Source organism: Eretmochelys imbricata, chromosome 8 (genome assembly GCF_965152235.1).
Source record: "Eretmochelys imbricata isolate rEreImb1 chromosome 8, rEreImb1.hap1, whole genome shotgun sequence".
NCBI lineage: Eukaryota > Metazoa > Chordata > Testudines > Cheloniidae > Eretmochelys > Eretmochelys imbricata.
In genome coordinates, this window is record NC_135579.1 from 8,092,997 (window position 1) to 8,106,478 (window position 13,482).

Consider the following 13,482-nt stretch of genomic DNA (forward strand, 5'->3'; position numbering starts at 1 on the left):
GGGTAGAATGTGTCATGAAGTAATAAGGGGTCTTTCCCACAAATAATAAAGCTTAGCTTGTTGATAATGGCTGGGCAATACTCTACATTCCCTGTCAAGTTTGGTCCTATATAGATAATTATGGTGTTCTTTTTATAACTTGCCTTGAGTCACTTCCATGAGGTGCTGTAAACAAACACAACAGAGGAGGCCAACTGCACCAGATAATGTGTAATGCATCATTCCCCATGACCTTTATTGGCTTAGTTTTCTCTGAGTCTTCTGAATGTTTTATGAATGGTACTGCATAGGGAAGGGATCTGAGGAGCCCAGATATCAATGTGATGGGTGGGTGCATAGGATGAATAAATAAATATTCAGCTAAAAGGTTTCTTTATATACAGGCAACTTCAGTATCTCCTCTCCCTCATTCCTCATTTATCCTTTCTTTCCTCATCTTCATTTCCTTCTCCCTCTTTTTTCCTTCTTTTATTTCCTCCTCTCCCTTCCTTCCTTTGGGCACCTAGGGCTTTTCCTCTCAAGACTGTGCAGCCAGTAAAGGTTTCATGTTTTCACACACACACACTTGAGAAGATCTGACAATATCATCCTATCCAATAAGGGGCAGTATATGGGAGGGAAGTTTTACAGAGGTACAGTAAAACTTTGGAACTTTATCCAAAGATCTCAGGGGAAACCCAAAGTCTGTGGATAATTGGGTTACCTAGCTCAGTAGACTTTAAAATGTTCCTCACTCCAGCATCTCCTGATCCTGATTCTTCCTGCTGAGCTGAATCCTATAAGACACCTGCCCAGCTAGCCCAAGGCTTTCCATCTAAGCATGGCTTCAGATGTAAGTCTCTATGAGCTGAAGCTTTCTTGAGCACATGAAGACTTATACCTGAAGCCCCACTGAAAAACAAGAATATTGGATCTTGGGGGTAAGATTCAGGTGTGTCCCTAACTCTGACATGCTGTTCTGATGTTGGCACACATAATGACCATTGTCAGGTTGCCAGCTAACACAAGATAAGTCATAAGTCTCATGATATTTGTTTTTTTTAACCTTAAAACCCAGCTCCTGGAATCAGGTGACCAATGGAAAATCTCAGCTTTCATTAAAAAAGTAAGGGTATGTCTTCACTATGGAGACTATACTTACATACCTATATCGCTGTAGCTATGCCAGCATAATCCTGTAGTGTAGACGCAGCCACACCAACAGAAGGGTTTTTTCTGTCAGTGTAGGAGCATCACTTCCCCAAATGATGGCAGCTACATTGATTGAAGTATTCTCCCATTGATACAGCTGTGTCTATGCCGAGGATTAGGTCAGGATTTCACACCCCTGACTGACGTAGTTATGTTGATCCAACTTTTAACCAGGCCTAAGTTTCTAATCCTCCTAGGTATAGAGAAATGCTTGAAAATATCACCTGGATGAATCCCAAAAGCTCAGTCCCCAGAAGGCAAATGAAAGGAATTTGATGATTATTTTTTAAAATCTCATCTCATGATTTTATGGTTGCCTGATTCAAGTTTTTTGAATGTTTAGAAGTACTGCCATTTCACCATGTAGCTTATGTTACTTCTTTCCCTGAAACCTCATTTTTCAGTACTTTTACAGCTGCCATACCATACAGCTGCAAGCTAGGAATCTGCCTCATTGCATGAGGTACTCAGGCTAGGCAGCATTACAAGTTTTCTGCCTTGAAACAAAGTTAGAGGGAACTGTAAAGCCCGGAATCCTTACATACAGCTGGCAAACCTCTATTGTCCTCTCACTTCACATAAAATAGTCCATTTAAAATATGTCTCATATTCAAGATGATTCCTTTTATATATAAAGCCTCCTTTGCGGGTGTGCTTTTATCAAACAGTGTAACAGCTGTAGTTTATAGTAACTAGGATGGAAAATAGAGATGAGCGATAATGCCCTATGTGAAATAAAGTGGAGATCTTTCTTCTTTTAGGTGAAACTTGTTTGAAAGGGATAACTAATTGAATTGCTTCTCTGTACAAGTGGGGAGATAAGAACACCTCCAGTGGGTTGCTATGTTTTCTTAACAGAGAATAATAATTGGCATCCTGCTTGCTGCTGTTAAGAGTCAGTGTCTTGTCATCTTTGCTTTTCCTCTTCATCCTATTAATTCCAAAAGGTTTTATATGTTGCACTGGCTGCAGTCTAGAAATACGGGGTTAGTCACCATAGCAAAATTTTCAGTAGTGCATATGAATAATAGCCTTTTTTTTAAAACCTTATCTAAAGATGGTCTGGATCACTGAGGCATGAAAGAAAAATGCAGGATCCTAAAACTAATAAAGGAGAAGTTAGACACAATTATTTGTTTTTCCCCCCCAATAAACATAAAACAAACTGGTTCATTTTCTTATTAAATAAGAAAATGAGACATTGTCATTGTTCTGGCCATTACTGCCTCAGCCTATGATCTTGTCAGATCTTTAAGCTAAGCAGAGGTGATTTACATCAGCATTTAGATAGGAGACCTTTTCATTAACTCCTGTACTGCCAGGATATGGTGTGATTGATCTTCCCTGAATCAATACTAAATCAGTGCCCTACAGCATTCAGGGACATTGTGCTGTCTTTCAGATGTATAACACAGATAATGCCAAAAGAAAAGGAGTACTTGTGGCACCTTAGAGACTAACCAATTTATTTGAGCATGAGCTTTCGTGAGCTACAGCTCACTTCATCAGATGCCGAGGCCCTAGCCTTAAGACAGTGACCACTCCAGTGCTCCCTAATGTACTAAGGAAGTAATGGGCAAAACAGATCTCTGTTGTTGTCCCATGGTATTGTACTTGTGTGTCCCTACTGCAGTCTTAATGTGTCAGCAATTCAAAGGATGTTCCAAACATTTCATAGTACTTTTAACGTTAGTGGTGTCAAGGTTGATGTCCTGGCCAAATTTCAGTTTGAATAACTACATTATTCTCAGGAAAGTTCTCCACTAGTTTCAGATGGAGATGAAAACCCAGATATGTAGCTAGCAAAGAAGGGACAGAGGTTGTTTCATATCAGTGGAGGGATGAGTGAGCCCTAAACCATATACGCTATCTGGAAAGCACTTAATTAGCCTTTTGGTTGAAATGCTCTGTATACATAAGGTATTACAAAGTCATAACAGTGTGACTTGATAGTTAATGCTGTCGAACAGTTTCTAATATTGGACTGATTTTGAACCTGCCATCAAAAATTCCTAGGAAAAGCTCCTTTATAGTCTCTTCCCAGAGAAGAATTTTTCTGGACAGTTTGAGTTTAATTAGCAAAGTCACTCTTGAGTTAGGTAATTTTAAAAAAATGATGGGTTTTTGCTTTTTAAAAAAACCCCAAATTCTGTTCATTCGTAACTCAAATATGACTTGATGGAAAAACTTCAGACTTCTTTTATACACTAAATCTCAGTGAGGCTATGTAGAAAGGGAAGCATGATCTTATGATTAAGTCACTAGTCAGAAACTCAGGAGCTCTAGGTTCAGTTCCTGTCTCTGCTATATGCTGATTGTGTGACTTTGGCAAATCACTTTCTCTCTCTCATGTACATCTGTAAAATGAGGATACTATTCCTTCCTTCCTCCCACCTTGTCTTGTTTAGATAGTAAGCTTTTTGTGGCAGGGACTGCCTCTTTCTATTTGTATGTACAGGTGCCTTGCACGATGGGACCCTGATCTTTGATGGGATCTTGAGAAGCCTCTGTAATATAAATAATAAAAAGTAGTGGATAGGGCTGCTACTTAGTTGGGGTGCAAATGTTTTTGGTTATTATGGTACTCTCTGTGTGCGTTATAACTTCTGTGAGAGGCACAGTGAATGCTACAAGCCCTGCTCTACCCTACTAATCTTTCATTAAAAAAATAAAAGTAAACCCCATCACAAGCCTTCTCAAATGGTCAGAGCAAAGCCTGAAACTGGGTCCATCATGTCTGTTTTGAAAGTAAATATTAGCAAATGCAGAATATCTTTGTTGTTATTATTAGAACCTGAGCTGCAAAGTTCCCACATGGATCTAGAGTTTCTAAAGTTCAAGTGAGATTGTATGCAAAGTAGAGGGAGGGACTTAGAGAGAGAGAGAGATTTTGTTCTGTAGTGTTGTCAAGATTCCTTCCCCACTCTGAACTCTAGGGTACAGATGTGGGGACCTGCATGAAAGACCCCCTAAGCTTATTCTTACTAGCTTAGGTTAAAAAGCTGCCACCACCAAAGTGTTACACAAAGAACAGGGAAAAAAGCCCACTTGGAAACATCTTTCCCCCTCAAAATCCCCCCAAGCCCTACACCTCCTTTCCAGGGGAAGGCTTGATAAAAATCCTCACCAATTTGCATAGGTGAACACAGACCCAAACCCTTGGATCTTAAGAACAATGAAAAAACAATCAGGTTCTTCAATTAAAATTCTCTTTTAAGAAAAAGTAAAAGAAAAACCTCTGTAAAATCAGGAAGGGAAATACCTTACAGAGTAGTCAGATTCAAAACTTAGAGAATCCCTCTCGGCAAAACCTTAAGTTACAAAAAGACACAAAAACAGGAATATACATCCCATTCAGCACAACTTATTTTATCAGCCATTTAAACAAAACAGAATCTAACGCATATCTAACTAGATTGCTTACTAACTCTTTACAGGAGTTCTGACCTGCATTCCTGCTCTGGTCCCGGCAAAAGCATCACACAGACAGAGAGGACCCTTTGTTTTCCCCCCCCGCTCCAGCTTTGAAAGTATCTTGTCTCCTCATTGGTCCTTTTGGTCAGGTGCCAGCGAGGTTATCCTAGCTTCTTAACCCTTTACAGGTGAAAGGGTTTTTCCTCTGGCCAGGAGGGATTTAAAGGTGTTTACCCTTCCCTTTATATTTATGACAAGTGTTTATCCTACAGTGAGGATTTGGGACCTATTACTATCAGATAAGGGCATTTTTTCTTTAGCTCACATCTAGAGGCCTGTGTCTGTGGAGCTAAAGGACCAGTGTTTTTGTCTCATTTCCGTGTGTCTAATTTACCTAGTAATTGTACCTACTCTTTGCAGCACATGGATTTTAGTATGCACAGAATTTGATCTGGCCCATTATAAGGATAGGGAACAGCTGTCAAGTCTGGATCCCAATCTAGACATGGATGTCCCCAAAGTTTTGCTGTTTTCACATCCAGGGTTTTCCTTCAAGCTCATTTATAATGATTATAAACAATAAAATATTGTTGCCTCTATTTTTATGAAGTAACAAGCATTAGCTAAAAAGCCAGACAAGACACTTCAGACCTTTTCTAGCTAAGTCTGAGTCAACTGCTCTGCAAATATTCTGCAGCCTTCATTTGGTGTTCTACTGGGCAGCGCTTCCCAGATAACTGAGCTGCTTTTATGTTTAAATTTTACTTAAGAAACTGAGCAGTGAGTTCTTAGCTCCTAGCATAGCTGCTTATGTAAAAGTTTAACTTGAAAGCAACTAGATGAGAAGCTATGCTGAGTGTAGAGAGGCCAAAGGGATAGAGAGAGAGGAGGAGGGACTTGCATGGAGACAATACTAAAGTATTTGGCTGCCTTTGTAGCTAGAGCCTCTAGAATTTACTTTGAGAGATCATTAAAAATAGAGGAAGAAAGACTTTTTACTAGAGCTAAAGCCCAGATCCCAAAACTACGAAACTGGGGTAATCTGGATATGAACTCTGGGACTCAGACTCATCAATTCCCCCTTGTGCATTTTTCTTGTCACCTACCTTGTATGCATTATGTAAATGAGCTGAGCTGAAGTCAGGATCACATTCCTTTCATGATTAAAACATATGACATCATCAAGATAACCCCCAATGGCCAATCAGAATGTACATTTGGTTAATCAGTTGTCTTAGTTGTATTATAATACTTGAATTAAGCAGACTCAGGCTTCAATTTACACATTTTTTCCCATGTATTCAAATAACCACATGGGCCCAAATTTGAGCCTCAGGCTCTCAAACTTAGCTTCTAGTGAATCCATGGAACATCCTCAAAGTCTTAGCTGGGGAGGCCTAGGCAGATCATATATATGAATCTTAATCTCAAATATAGCATCTCTGTTTGGAACAATAAACAGCAGGTCGTAAAGGGGCCAAGTGATTCTACACCTTACTATTCAGTGTTTCACCCTTCATCAGGAGTACTTGGCTTACTGTGGGAAGGCCTTACATTCAACTTGGTGGCATTTCTCATCTGTCTTTCTGCCTGTAATGCAATAATTTTTAAATGCCACAGTCAATCAATTCCAGCATTTCAGGGAATGTTCTAGGCACCAGTGACCAGAATCCTACTGATTTTGAGGAAAATTGTCAAACCGAAAGGGGGCAAATGGTGGACACATGGAGTCTACACACCATCTATTTAGCACAGCCACAACAGTCAAGCACTTCTACAATTGTCTATAGATCATAAAAGTGGATCATGGCACTCATTTACACCGTCCAGCATAACAATACTTCATCTCATCATTCTTTCTAATGGAGTTTAACATACTGACACCCTGAATGATACATCTCTCAGGGAAAAAGAATGGTGTTGGGGGTGTAAGAGTAAGGTAGAAGGGGGGGCACACAGCCACTGGCATGGGGGTAGAATGGAGGACCCTGGTATAGAGGGAAGGGAGAATGAGATAAAGAGCACCCTGGGGGGGTGGAGATTAGGAGACCTTAGTGTGGCAGATATTATGAACACATGCAACATCTTGGAGACTATTTTCAGAGTGGTAGCCATGTTAGTCTGTATCAGCAAAAAACAAGGAGTACTTGTGGCACCTTAGAGACTAAGAGATTTATTTGAGAATAAGCTTTCATGGGCTAAAACCCACTTCATCGGATGCATGCAGTGGAAAATACAGTAGGAAGATATATATATATACACAGAGAACATGAAAAAATGGGTGTTGCCATACACACTATAACGTGAGTGATCAATTAAGGTGAGCTAAAAGGTTTTTTTCTCCTGCTGATGATAGCTCACTTTAATTGATCACTTTCATTATAGTGTGTATGGCAACACCCATTTTTTCATGTTCTCTGTGTGTATATATATTTTCCACTGCATGAATCCGATGAAGTGGTTTTTAGCCCACGAAAGCTTATGCTCAAATGAATTTTTTAGTCTCTAAGATGCCACAAGTACTCCTTGTTCTTTTTGAGACTATTGTATCACTTTATACATGGTATCTGTATCTTTGTGAGTGAGGAATTTTATTCTAGCTCCATGAGGGAGAGTTCCTGAGCTTCCTCTAGCAACTAAAATCAGTGGTGGGTAATTATTGCAAATCCTTGGGACAGGTAAAAAACTCCAGAGAAGTGCCACATTGCTTCCCTGTTGACTTCACATCTCTTCATTAACATCTGAAGTTTTAGGTAAATCGGCATCCATTGTGTTAGCTTATGATGCTTAATCTACATGCCGACAGAGAGGTATACATTTATTACCTTCTGTCTGGAGGAAAACCTGTTTTCCACCTCCTTTGGTAACTATTAACCTTGATACAGACTTTAAAAATGAACTTTCAGTATATATACATAACTCCTTACATAGTATCTATATATACATTTCAAAACAATATTAGCAACCAGCGTGACCCCAGCTTTTGTTCAAGACCGCACATGGTATTCTTTGGTGAACTAGAATGTACACACCGGAATCAAGATATTCCTGTAATACCATTGCCAGTTGGTATTAAGGGGTTCTTGGGTCACACAGATGTGTTTACCTTTTTTTCACCCTAATGCATTTATTTATTTTTACTCAGATATTTAAACACTAGTCGTGAGATTATCACTAATAATCATAGTTCTGTTAGTGGCTCCACATTTGCAATGTACCCTATCAAACCAAACCTATGAATAATTATTTTAATACAGTTCTGAGTTTGGAGTTCATTACTGTTACCAAGACAGTCAGAGTTAGCCTGGTTCAAATGTCAGAAAATATTATTCAGGTGCATAAGACACCAAAGATCACAGCTGACTGGAATATTGAATTTTATTTAGCAAAGAGACCACATAAAACTCAAAAGCTTCCATGCACGATGAAAACAACTTTGACATTCTTTGTTCCACTCTGGGTATTTGTTACTGACTTTAATCTCCAGTGATTATTTCCAAAGGGTTGTGGTTCTGGCTCACTTAAACAATGGTTTTAACTTTCAGATTTTGCCTATTAAGTCATTATTACCAAGTAACACTGGAGAATAGAGCCTCATAAAAGGACTTTTTTTTCCATTATGAGAGTTAGATGGCTAGGTAACAACATGGTATAAACCAAAGAGATTGTTTCTTGTCTGCAGCTCAGTTTATTTGGTGATAAATCAAAACTGTGCATCTAGGTAACTCTAATAATAGCGGGTTTTGTGCATGCCCTATCCAGACAGTGTTATGAAACTGTCTTACTGCTTATTTTGTAGGTAATAAACAAACTGTTATAAATTGGATTGATTTACACACATTTGCATGAGAAAAGACCACAATCCACTTTATAGTTAACGGACCCATCTGGCAAAAAGAAAAAAAAGCCCGTCCTTCAAGCTTTGTTTCTTTAAGAATTTTTTCTTGGCAGGATCATTTATAATGAGCTTGTTCCTGTTCCTAGTCCTAGGAGGGACACACACAGTGATCAAGCAAGCTTTTTAGTTCAGACATCTGAACTAAGGCTAATAAGCTGCAGATTCTCTGGCTAAAGCTGTAACTAAATCTAAGTTTTAAAGCAGCAGTCCACAGTCAGAATAAAGTTACAAGGTTTTCCTTTTTTGTACACAGAGATTATGGGACTACTCCATGGTAATGTTATATAATATTTAAAATTATTTGCAGCTTTTATTATGGCAGAGCTCATCTGTTCGTATGGTAATCACCAAAGTCACCAAAGAACTCAAAACTCTAGACTGAGTTTAGTTTTCTTCTTAGAGTGTTAAGCTAAATGGTGGTACATGCATCTCTTGTAATTTTATTGATGAATTAGCCTTCTAGTCATAGAAATGGGTGGGATACTAGGATATCCCTGTCTCCCTTCCAGAGCTCTGGATGGATTAGAAGCCACAGTTGAAATTTCCTGTCAAAGTCCTTGGAAAACAATGAAATTAACATTTTTGTATATAAAACCAACCAACCAACCTCAAACCTGTCTTCTCATTTCTGATTTGGAGAAGTAAAAAATGTTTTTTGAATGATCTTATATATCCACTAAAGTAGTGAGTTTGTGCTTATAGTGACATCATACATTGATTTCTATAGAGTGGTTAAAAAAAAGCACCGAGTTTCTTTGATTCTTTAAGTAAAGACACTAATTTATTTCTTGCAAAGTTGGGTTGAGGACAAAAGCTATGATTTGCATAAATTTGACTTTAGAATTGTGTTTTTGGGGAGGAAGAGAGCTGGATATACATATCAGTTATTTAACACCCAGATGGTCTGAAACATGTGGAAGCAGGTTGCTTTGCAGTACGAGGTTTGTGTGGGCCATGATGCAGAGATAATAGTAGGATGTATTTGTTTGAACATTTCTGTGTGGAATTATTGGAAACCTTTGGGGCAGGGGTGACGACTAATTATAAAGAACCAGTTTTCAGTGATGTATAGATAAATGAGACCAAATTCAGGTGAGTGTAAGTAAGAGCAGCTTCATTTTCTTCCTGTTTACACAAGGACTGAATCTGGCTCTGCTAATGTTATATTGATTTTTGGGGGTTTCTTTAACCACGTTGAAAATAGTACAGGGAGATGCTACTCGCCATCTATTGCAACTTTCTGTCTGAGAAAGATACTGATGTCTCCTCTCCCAGGTAAGACACATAGGTCTTCATCCTGCTAAATATTGGGTACCTCCAAGAGGTTGCTGAGCACCCTCCACCCCTGGGAAGCCAAATAATAACATTATCTCAGAATCTATAGACTATTATGGAAACTGTTAGTTTTACCCTCGGAACTTTGCAACATGAATACTACCGTGATTGTCCAGGAGACTGAGCCTTTTAGAGTTGGGTTATCAGAACCTTCTTTATTTGTGAGTTTAGGTTTTACTTTAATCGCCAAATTCTCCCCTTATTGTTATTATTAATTTTTTATTTCAGTAGCACCTAAAAGATCCAGTCATGGGCCAGGACTTCATTGCGCTAGGTGCTGTACAACCACAGAACAAAAAGACAGTGTGTCTGCCCTAAGGAGCTTCCAAGCTCCTTATCACACTGATTTCCTGTGGCATGGTGTGAGCTTATTAGACACAGGATTTGTTGACTCCCTAGAGAAGGTTTACAAACCAAGTTTAAAAAAGGCTTAACCGTCTTTCATCCCAGTCTAGCAGGAAGGGTTTCTATGATACACATTCAGTTTTTCTCTACACTATAGATTTTACTGTTATCCTGAGGGATTCCATCTGGTTTGCTATACTTGTACCCCATACACCTAACGATTGATTTAGAGAAGAGTGCCACCTATTGAATTGCTAGTACCACTTCCTTTAATATCTCAATATCTCCCACCCACCTACTGAACCTACCTGGCCTTGCAAAAACTGGCACATCATTGCAAGATGCTGACCAATAGCCTAGCTAAGAGAAAAAGGTTGGTTTAGGATTGGATCACAGCAACATAAAATTCAGCACTGTGTGTCAGTATAGTCTCAAAAAACCTAGCCAGGAACTGCTTACGTTTACATAAGCCTTGCCAATCACCCAGCCATCTTACATAAGTCCAGTTAGTTGCTATAGCTAATCAATTTGGCATGCAGCCCAGCAAGGCACTAAACAGATGTACACTGAAGTGGAAAAATTTCATTAAGACAAACCACCAATTTGGTTGATAAAATTGACATAAGTCGAGATGCATGTAGGAAGGCTGGTTGTCGACTGGTAAAGGACAAAAGGAGTGAGTTTTCTGTGTCCAAACAGTTCTGTGAGGTAACTGCTTGAGGTTAAAATGGTCATGGTATGATCCAGGAGGCCCAAGGAGTGCCATTGTCTAATTAAAGCAGATTTAAAGTGCCCTCAAAGGATGAGCAACAACTCTGATCTTTAGAAGATTGTTACTAAGTAATAGCACGATTTAGTGTCCAGATGTTTGCAGTTTGAAGAAACTACAAGAGAGTGAATCTGCAGATGTTAGTAGAAGTGATTTTCATTTCAGAGAGCTCAGAGCAAACACAAAATCAGCTATTCTAAGGGTCCCTTTAGAGGTCAAAACAAACAATTAATGACTTAAAGCAAGCTTTGTTAATTGCTTACCGTGACTGATTTCAGAGGCAGGTTCTATTCTGAAAGAAGATAGGCCCTCACAGTATATCAGATTGGAGACTTCAGCAATCAGCAGCACCAGAGTAAGGAGAGAAGAAAGTGGGAGAGTAAAATTGGCTCTTCAATAGAGAATAGACTGTTGTTGTGCCTGCCTTCCTCTATATTAATGTCAGACTTTTTATGTAGCAGTTTTTAATCTTTGGATCTCAAAGCACTGCCTAAATCTAGGGCTGCATTGTACCCTGCTGCAGTAAAATCCATGGAAAGAGGATGAAATGCCAAGGAAACTCTGCAAAGTTGACCTTGAAGAATTAACTTGGAATGCTCCCCTCTGGCTTGATATTGGCCCTCTTGACATGGTTCCCAAGGGGACCATAATGCCTTAGCTTCTTTGCCTGAACAATACTTCCTCCTCCTTGAGGGAAGTGCGGGAGTAGAGCAAGGGGGTAATGCTGCTGAAGCAGCACTAACTCTCACAAAAATCTCTGCTAGGCTCACAGCAGCTGCTTTCCTGGTCTCAGCCCCTCCTGTCACCTGCAAGTCTTCTCCCACTAAACCTAGACCCTGCAACCTTGCAGAAGAATGACTTCTGTGGGATGACAGGCTGAGGGAGCCATGGCTCCTGCTTTCAGTGTCCACAATCTAATTTTACCCACTGCTGTTCATCTCCACTCTGGACAGGGGAGTGAAGGATATATACCTTAGAGACTTATGGTTAATATTTATATTTGGACTATTTGGCCAGGGCATTAAGACTCTTGAGATATATTCTGCTTTGTAAAAGCTGATGTAACATACCATTTAGGGTCTTATCCTGGGAATTGCTCAGCATGTCCTGTGAGGTGTTGCATGCCATCAGCTCCCATTCAAGTGTCCTTCAAAAGGGCTGAGGGTTCTTATCGTCTTATGAGATCTGGCTCTAATAGTGTTACAGTTTGGAGTGTCTGAAGCATTTTCATTTGACAAGATCTTGAGCAAGCTCACAAAACCACTACTGGGCTATGTGGTTCAGAAATAAAACTGTAATTATTGTCATCAATTCTAGGAAGAGAACATGCATATTCAGCAGTGGGTATCTGGCTTGTATGGAGAAGGCCCTGCTGCAATCAATAGTGGCACTTTTCTTTCATCATAAATGCAAACACTGATGCATTTTTATAAAATAGTAAAGGGTGGGCTTTGTAGTGGGATTTTCATCATTGCTGCTAACACAAATGGCCTTTCATGAAGTTCTGAGACAGCAATACTTTCCTAAGCATATGCAAATCATTCCCTACTGACCTTGGTAAATGTCGAGGTATTTGCATTTTCTGGTAGCAGTCTGTTCCTGCTGTCAATCACAATATTGCTAGATGCACTAAAATTCTTTCAGAGCTTATATTTGTGAGAAGGCAACCTAAATATTTAATTGATGCTTGGGAGAGTAAAACGGTATTAATAATTCTGTTCTCTAGTGTCCCATCATCATGCATAATCAGCAATCACTGTAACCTGGAAGTAATCATCAACAGATAATGGAGAAGATTTGGGGACAGTTGTTGCTGAAGCAATTTTTGACTGGTTTAGGACCAAGTACAGCCATGGTATAAATGGGTACCACACATATGACTTCATTGGAGTTAAACCTGCTTACACTAACGATTGCATTTGACTCTTCAGGTAGCTCCTCAGCTAGTGTAAATCCAAGTAGCTCAATTGAAATCAATAGACTCACCCTGGGCAGATCCTCAGCTAGTGTAATTTGTCATCATTTCATTGAGTTCATTAGATGCCAGTGTTTGGGTAATAGTGATTAGACAGTGTTGTCTGCAATGTAAATGACATACACCAAAAAGGCAATCATAAGTTAACATAATTTTCTCTATTCCTCTCTGTTTAAACCTTGTTGCATTAAGAATTCATGAGTACTTTATGTAGGCAGTTGGAAGCAGAGAAATGTACCACTTCATTCATATTTCTCCAGAGTTATTTTTATAGCAAAGTTGTCCTCTTGAACCTTTAGCTGAAATGCACTATGCGGAATTCCACAGCTCTATAATTTATGGAGGAAATGGGTGAGACACCAAATAAATCAGAACCCTTCATTTGACTCCATGCAGTTGGTTGTGTTGATGTGGCGATTCCTGGCTAGAAGCCAGGACTGTCAGCTGTGCAGGTCCCAGCAATTGGTCCAAAAAGTCATTTTATTCAATCGATAGGCCTATGGCATAGACAATACTTACAATTAACTGTTTCAAAATACTTGTCAAAGTGTATAC